The sequence below is a fragment of the Protopterus annectens genome, chromosome 2.part0 (genome assembly GCF_019279795.1).
Source record: "Protopterus annectens isolate FY-2018-M chromosome 2.part0, PAN1.0, whole genome shotgun sequence".
In the NCBI taxonomy this organism is placed as follows: Eukaryota; Metazoa; Chordata; order Ceratodontiformes; family Protopteridae; genus Protopterus; species Protopterus annectens.
Window position 1 is genome coordinate 1988606231 of NC_056728.1, and position 7455 is coordinate 1988613685.

Genomic DNA, 7455 nt, shown 5'->3' on the forward strand with positions numbered 1-7455 from the left:
ATACCAATAAGAAAATGGCTGCTATTTTAAAGGACATTAACAAACTTGATACTGAAATTAAGCGTGATTTATTATTTGAACACAGGTTGGTTGAATTTAACAATTTATTTAAAAGTGTGATAATGACTTGGTGCAATTGCAAAAAAGGAAATAAAGAAAACTGTTCAGGGATAAAACTGATTGTGATGAGGGGAGGACATACCCTGACCCACCCCTGGGCCAACAAGCTAGGTGGGCTGAAAGATGTGAAAAGATTAATGTAATTAATGAAAATGATGATGTGGTAGATTCAGTGGATGACAATGCCCCTTTAGAACCACCACCTCTGAAGAGATCCCAGCGATTGATGAATCAGAGCGAGACAAGGGAACAGAAGGTATGGACAAGTGAATTATCAGAATCAATGGAGGAGGGGGAGACAACAACAACAGTATTGGAGGTGATGAATGATACCAATGAAATGGATGGGATGTATGAATGTACCATTGTGAAGAATCTTGAGCATGATTTCAGCATTTACAATTAATGTAGGACAACTGTGAGTACTGATTGGGCAGAACTGTTCTCAAAATGGCTCAACTTTGTGCCAACAACTGGTAGTGTCATTCTCAATACTATTTTGGAGTTTAAATTATTCACTAGGAAGTTGAATTTGGAACTCTTTTTTTCACAGGAGGGGGCTGGACAATGCATGTTTCAGGGAAATCTAGGCCGATTAAATAGACCAAGTACTTTCATTCCCCCTATGCACCCAACAGTACAAATGTATGAGACCCTTTGTGAAAATTAATTCAGAAAAGTGGTTGCCAAAAACAACAACAAAAACCTTCTTGACAATAATGGGACCAATAATTTAACTAGGTAAGAAACAACACTGCTCCGTAATATTTTGGAGAATGATGAAATCAGGATTATGAAACCGGATAAGGGGGGAGGTTTTGTTATCACAGATGTGTGTGATTACAACAGTCAAATGACTGACTTATTGTATAGTGACACATACACAGAGGTTTCCAAAAATGAGTTGAATATATCCTATAGGCGTATAGATTTAGACATTGAACAACTTTTACTCAATGAGCAAATTACTGTAGAAACTTCTAGATTCTTAGATACTAAGCATCCCAGGATTCCTACCATTTTTGGAATCCCTAAAATACATAAGAGAATCTCTGACCCCCCCCCCCCCTTATGACCGATTGTCAATGCAAAAGCTTCTAAAACCTTCAGTTTGGGTAAATATATTGACAACACTGTTAAACACACCCTCGATAACAGAGACCTGGTGATCAAGGACTCCTGGGACTTTCTGTCTAAAGTCAAGAACAGTATGTACCACGAGGACTTGATCTTCATCACCATTGACATCTGTGACCTCTTCTCAGTAATACCCCATGTTGTTGGACTAGAATGGTTCTATGACTATTTATGCTTAAACAGTACATTGAACCATGACACTATCCTTACTATCAGGTCCTGTATGGAAATGGTTCTGGACAACAATCTTATCACTTTTGAGGGGCATTTATTGAAGCAGGTGCAGGGGGTGGCAATGGGCGCATGTTGTGCACCATCATTTGCTAACATTGTATTAGCACAGTGGGAAGACCTCTACGTAATGAACTCTGAATTCAAGGACATGTGGGTACTATATGGACGGTACCTGGATGATATGGTCTTATTTTGGCATGGGAGCGAAGATGACCTGAATAGGTTCTTCATTTACATCAACAACACCATCATTTTTTTTAAATTTACCATGACCAAGGACCTTGACACCTTAAATTATCTGGATGTTACTATTAAGAAAGATCATTTTAAGGGTAGGTTTACTTCACACCTTTATAGAAAACCTACCTATTCTAACTCTTTGTTGCATTTTGAGAGTTGCCACCCTCTGCATCAGAAAAAAATCCCTTGTCAAGGGTCAATATGTGAGATTGGCCAGAATGATGTCTGACCAGGACGATTTTATTAAAGAATGTGATGTCCTAATGGGTATGTTGCAGAAAAGAGGTTACCCCTTTAACTTTGTCAATGACATAGCTAAAGAAGTCAAATCAAAAAGAGCTCGGGGTATTTATTCTACACTCTTGGAGAAGACTGAAGGTTTGAATAGAACCTCTGGTTTGGTAAAAAGTGACAGTTTTACTAGGGCATGTGTCCTGCCCTTCACCAGGGATTTTTTTTAACATTAGAAGCATCATTTATGATTATTGGACCATTTTTTGTTTGGATGAGAAGATCAACAAAACATTGGGGGAAATAACTCTTGTGGTTTACAAAAAGGGCACCTCCTTGAAATGCCTGGTGGAGAGGAAAAAGTTAAAGGCATGCCTTGGTGGAACTTTTAAATGTGGGAGGTGTGGACAATGCCCTTATATATTGGACACTGATTCCATTAGCGTCAGGAACTATGGTAAAATTACTACTATTAAGAAGTGTTACTGTTACACCAAGGGAGTGGTATATATTGCAACCTGTATGGTATGTGAGGGGTACTATGTGGAGAAGACAATCAGAGCCCTCAGACAAAGAATATATCAACACAACTATGATATACTAAAAAACAAAGAAACCAATGCTTTATTTAAGCATATAAAGGTACATCTGACACATTATTTTACATTTTTTGTACTTGAACAAGTAGACCTGGGTCCACGATGGGGGCCCGATGATGACTCCCTTGAATATTTAGAGCTCAAGTGGCAGATTAAATTAAGTTATCCATTAGTTCTGTATAAAACTAAAATCAGCTTTTTTATGTGATTTTATTCAAGATCTGTGTTTTAAATCATACTTCAATACACAATACATTAATGTCTATGTGGTTGGTAGGTGGCAATTGATGTGTTGTAGTGGGCAGTTACTGTCTTTTTAAACTGCTTAATTATTTTACAGGAAATGATGTTTGCTTTGTCAACCAATGGCTGTAAGGGTTAGGGTATTTACATATGGCATTTTCTGTTTGTTCTTGTTCTGATGAAGTCTTGTGATTTTGACGAAAGCGCTTAACTTTTTTCAAAAAATGTCCTGGATTTAGTGCTGCAGTGTTCCTTTGGTGATCCTCTTCATATATTTTTACTGTTAGATGATGGATTGTCAACTGACGCACAGATGTAGGACACACAGAAACATTTGCAGCCTCCATGTACAATTCCCTGCCAGTAACAAGTGGTATTCACCGCACTCAGTCCTGGGACCACTCCTGTTTGGCATATAGTTTTCTTAGGTACAGGCAAACACAGTAGGAATATGTCTGCCTACGTTTGATGAATATCCATACTGTGGGCTATACTTTATTCTCCAGATGACACACACACATCCTCCAAAAGGGTATCATAGAGACAGATACCTGGTGTCAAAATCATGCTGCAAAGCTATAAGCGAAAGAAAGCATAGTTATCCACTTTTAGAAAACAAAGTATCCCCAGAGTACCACATAGGTAGTAGCCCCCAAAATCTGGAACAGGTACTAATGTATTCATAGAGCCATGTGTTTAGTCATCTCTCCTTGATAATCACATTACCAAAGGGTTTTGAAAATCCCTCTGTGGAGCACATAAGCAATAAAGGGTTTGCTTGCAGATCAACAGAGGTTGTTGTACACCTATAATGATTAGTCATCTTTGCCAGACTTTGCTTGCTTTGGAACAGGATTCAAATATACCTCAAGCATAAACTCTCACTCACACTCTTCAATAGAAACCATGATGAGTGGATGTGAAACAGAAGATGTAGCCCAGGGATCACTGCAGTGGCTAAACTTGTCACAAGCATACAAAAGTAACCTAAGGTCTGGAAAGTGCCAGCACGCTCTGGCAAGGCTAACAGATGCTTTCCTGGAGAAAGCATAGTACCCACCTATGAAAAAATTGAGGTCACATGTATGTATATGGCTTTGTCCCACAGCTACCTTACATGTGTTATGCACATACAGTTGTCATTGTGATATGTAATACATTAGAAAAATCAAAACCCACTCCACATTGACCAACAGTGTCACACACCTGGAACACACACACAGTTAGCAAGAGTAGGATTCAAACTCCTACCTAACTAAATTATGATACTACAACAGTATGCATTTACACAACACGCTATACACATTACTGGGATTTCATCTTGCAACAGGTATATTTGTAGGATGGTGACATCATCATACTTGACAAAGATGAGTATATCACTTTTAAGGGGTGTGAGTAGTCTCCAAAAAGGTTGCTCTGTCCCCAGGGAGAGACAGACACACACACACTTGGCAAGTGTGGAATTCAAACCCCTATCTAACTACATTATAATACTACAGCAATACACATTTACACGACACACTATACACATTACTGGGATTTCACCTTCCCACAGGTGTATTTATAGGATGGTGACATCATCAGACTTGACAAAGATGAGTATATCACTTTTAAGGGGTGTGAGTAGCCTTCAAAAAGGGAGCTGCCTCCTCAGCGAGAGACAGACATACACACAGTTGGCAAGTACGGGATGCAAACTCCTACTTATTTACATTACAGAAGTACGCATTTACACGACGCGCTGTACACATTAGTGTGACTTCACCTTCCCACAGGTGTATTTGTAGGATGGTGACATCATCAGACAACAAAGATGAGTATATCACTTTTAAGGGGCATGAGTAGTCTCCAAAATGATTGCTCTCTCCCCAGGGAGAGACAGACACACACAATTGAAAAGTGCAGGATTCAAACTCCTACCTAACTACATTACGATACTACAGCAGTATGCATTTACACAACATGCTATATACATTACTGGGATTTCACCTTCCCACAGGTGTATTTGTAGGATGGTGACATCATCAGACAACAAAGATGAGTATATCACTTTTAAGGGGTGTGAGTAGTCTCCAAGAAGGTTGCTCTCTCCCCAGGGGGGGACAGACACACACAGTTGGCAAATGCAGGATTCAAACCCCTACATAACTACATTATGATACTACAGCAGTACACATTTACACAGTGCTATTCACATTACAGGGATTTCAACTTCCCACAGGTGTATTTGTAGGATGGTGACATCATCAGACTTGACAAAGATGAGTATATCACTTTTAAGGGGTGTGAGTAGTCTCCAAAAAGGCTGCTCTCTCCCCATGGGGAGAAAGACGCACACAGTTGGCAGATGCAGGATTCAAACCCCTACCTAACTACATTATGATACTACAGCAGTACACATTTACACAGTGCTGTACACATTACTGGGATTTCAGCTTCCCACTGGTGTATTTGTAGGATGGTGACATCATCAGTCTTGACAAAGATGAGTATATCACTTTTAGGGGGTGTGAGTAGTCTCTAAAAAGGTTGCTCTCTCCCCACGGAGAGACAGACAAGCACACAGTTGACAAGTGCAGGATTCAAACTCCTACCTAACTACATTATGATGCTATAACAGCACACATTTACACAACACACTATACACATCATTTGGATTTCAAATTCCCACAGGTGTATTTGTAGGATGGTGACATCATCAGACTTGAGAAAGATGAGTAAATCACTTTTAAGGGGTGTGAGTAGTCTCCAAAAAGGTTGCTCTCTTTTCTCAGGGAGAGACAGACAGACACACACACACACAGTTGGCAAGTACGGGGTTCTTAATCCAAACTAAGTACTTTTTTACACTTCAGCAAGCAATATGGAGTTACAGGATGCAATACAAACATTACTTGCTGACAGTTTGCCCAAAGTTTTTTTTTCACATTTGCTAACCTCAGCAGGTTTATCATACTAGGTGTATTGTGAGTGTATTGTATGCATAGGCCATAACCATATCATATATGGGTTGATGCACCACATGCTGGCACACACAGGGTCGCACTGGAGGCTAAGCTCTGTCAACCCAATACTGGAAAATACGGTCAAGAGGAGTAGGGTCATACAAGCACAACACCAACAATCTCACATAGACCTACAATATAAGCACCAGCAAAACACACACATAAATTCACATTAACATACTCGGAGAATACAAATATTAATCTGAAAAAGAAAAAGTGTCCTCCTAAGCAGACAAGCAAGCAACATGCACCTCCAAGCACACGCCAGAAAACACATAATACACCAAAGCAGTGTGCCTCACAACAATCCCTAAGGCAAAACAACATACCCAACACACTAGTAATAGGTGACTCCATAGTTAGTCACACAGATGTTCCACTCACTAGGCTGGACAAGGGGAACATTACTGTCAGTTGTCTGTCAGGTGCTATGATCCGCCACATAACACAAGCACTTACATCACTCCAGAACAGGTACATATATGACACGGTCTTTGTACATGTCAGTGTGAATGATATGAGACATACCTCCCAGGACAACATGACAAGAGATATATAGTAGCTCTATGATCATGTAGCCCAGGCTGGTATGACCCTGACCTTGAGTAGCATCTTACCTTCACCTACATGATACTGCAATATAACAGAAAGATGATAAACTTCAACAATTGACTGAGCTTCTGGTGTCATTCAAAGGGGATCTAGTCTCTGTCTACCTGGGATGACATGATAGACAAGCCTCATTGCTTCGCTAGAGATGGTTTGCACCTGTCACCCCTATGCTTCTGAGTACTGGCCAAGGCTCTTGCTGTCCCCATATTACCTTTTGTAGGCAAGGCTCAAAGGACAAACCAACCCCCGTAACCAACACAAATAACCACAAAGTGAGCTAAATGCTACTCAATGCCAGAAGTCTCAGCCTCCAAATGCACACACTCAAGGCACACCTCAGTATGGAGAATATTGATATCTGTGCAGTAACAGAAACCTAGTTCAAGGCTCCGAAGAGCACACCAGCACTACCAGGATACTACTCATTCCATACCTTCTGGCATCAGAACCTGGATCATAACACATAGGGTGAGGATGTATCCATATTCATCAAGGATACCTACACCTCTCTCTACATCCTCTCTACAGGATATGTACCCATAGAATGTTGCACAGCAATGTTCTTCCCACTCCACAGGGGTGGGACCACAACAGACCCTTGGCATTCCTGCTCTATGAGCCTGATGAGTCTGATTTGCAAGGCAATGGAGCCAATCATAATGGAACTCAACAATAAAGACATTGGGAACCTTCACACAGTTGAGCACACCCAGTTTGGCTTCGTCAAAGGCAGATCATGCTTCCTGAAGTGGGTGGATTTCTTTGAGACAGTTACCCAGGCTACATATGATTGAAAGGAGCTCCACACAGCCTACCTATACCTCGCTAAGGCCTTTGACACCATTCCCCAGTCAGGTATCATAGATGAACTCACCAGCCTGGGCAAAAATCCATACATCACAAGATGGATTGCAAACTGGCTTACAGATAGATCCCACAAATTAAGAGTTGCTGGCTACATGTCAGACTCTAAACTGGTAACAACTGGTGTCCCCCAGGGTTCAGTCCTGGGGCCCCTCCTGTTTGGTATA